The following is a 1982-nucleotide window of genomic DNA, read 5'->3' as shown; positions in this document are numbered from 1 at the left end:
ACAAACAAAAATTACAATTTGCAGCATCATCAAAACTTGTCTTCAGGTTTTACCAATATTCCTTTATTGGTAACATTAACATAATCAAGGAATTCAACACCAGTTCATGACATTACTGTACGTCCCCGTATCAATAAAGACAAACAACATTTACCGAATGAGTTAAATGATAAAAACATTAAGCATAGGTGAAGAACCCAACAATTGATAAATCAAGCATATGCAAGCATATAAAAAAAATAAGAATTTGGATATATGAGAGTTTCAAAAGATTACATTGTTCCCCAACAACTTAGGGTTTAGTTCACCATAATCATGGTCAAACTAGATGAAATATGATGAAAGAATGGAAGAAATAACTCTAAACTTGGTAGATTGGAGCCTAAGCATCCAAGGAACCTCCTCCAAGGTGTGATACCTCCATCCTTGGGAGATATTCCAGATCCGTGAGCCTTCAAAAGAAATAACAGAAGTAGCAGTTGATGACAAAGAGAAATGAAGTGTGCAGCAGAGGAAGGTTGTGATGTTCCGGTGAATGATTGAAAGTGCTTTGGATGAATGGATCTAGCTTAGACAGCCCTCACCATTGGAAGGAAGCTAGAGGATAAAGTGGAGGAAGCACAAGGAAAGATGACTCTCGGTGATGAAAGAGCTGGAAGCAATGTGCTTAGCATTTCAATACTCTCAATATACCAAAAGTGAATACATGATGCAGCCAAGGTGAGTTTTATAGGCTCCTCACCTTTTGGCTGGTGATGAAAACGTGCTTATCTAAGATGGATAAGGTTCCAAGTTTCTAAACATGTGCTAAATGTGCTAAGCTTCTAGAAACTACATGTATTACACATTTATTTCTATTTCTAATGTAAGAAGGTTCCCGGTGCACCCCTTATCAAGCTAGTCTCACCCTTGCATGTGTATAAAGGTCTCTTTTACCCTTCTCCATGTTTTGGCAGCTTTGTAGCATCTCCTTGATCTCCAATTTTCCATCCAAAAATAGCAAAGAGTACTAAACCTTTTGGTGAGTGCTCTTGTTGTATTTTCTTGATCATTCCTCGAGTGATAGGACCTTGATGTGTCACCATGTCATCCCTTCATGTATCATCTCCTCCCTCTTGAGAAGGATTTGTCCTCAAATCCATAGAATCATCTTCTTCTTCAGAATCATAACCTGCAAAAGGTTTAAGGTCAGATACATTAAAGGTAGAATGGACTCCATAAGATGGTGGAAGATCTATTTGATAAGCATTGTTATTTATCCGCCGTAGCACTCTAAAAGGTCCATCTCCTCGAGGATTGAGTTTGGATTTTCTTAGTTGAGGAAACCTGTCCTTCCTAAGATGTATCCGAACTAGATCACCTTCATTGAAGATCAACTCCTTTTTGCCCTTATTATGCTTTTTGGCATACTTCTCATTTTGTAGTTGAGTTTGAGCACAAACCCTTTGATGTAATTCTTTGATAAACTTAGATTTAGATACCCCTTCTTGATGAACAAAATCAAAAGAAGTTGGAAGAGGTATTAAATCCATAGGTGTTAAAGGGTTGAATCCATAAACAACTTCAAAAGGAGAAGTTTTAGTAGTTCCATGAACTACTCTATTGTACGCAAACTCTACATGAGGAAGGTACTCATCCCAAGATTTGTGATTTCCTTTTAGAACTACTCTTAATAATGTGGAGAGAGATCTATTTACTACTTCAGTTTGACCATCTGTTTGAGGATGGCAAGTAGTAGAAAAAGATAACTTAGTCCCTAATCGAGACCATAAGGTTCTCCAAAAGTGACTAAGAAATTTAGTATCTCTATCCGAAATTATAACTTTAGGTAGACCATGAAGTTTAACCACATCTCGAAAGAATAGCTTTGCAATGTTGCTTGCATCATCTATTTTGTGGCAAGGTATAAAATGAGCCATTTTGCTAAACCTGTCCACTACCACAAATATAGAATCAAAACCCCTAGTAGTCTTAGGAAGTCC

The sequence above is a fragment of the Vigna radiata genome, chromosome 1 (genome assembly GCF_000741045.1).
Source record: "Vigna radiata var. radiata cultivar VC1973A chromosome 1, Vradiata_ver6, whole genome shotgun sequence".
Lineage (NCBI taxonomy): Eukaryota > Viridiplantae > Streptophyta > Magnoliopsida > Fabales > Fabaceae > Vigna > Vigna radiata.
This window is presented reverse-complemented; position numbering follows the sequence as displayed.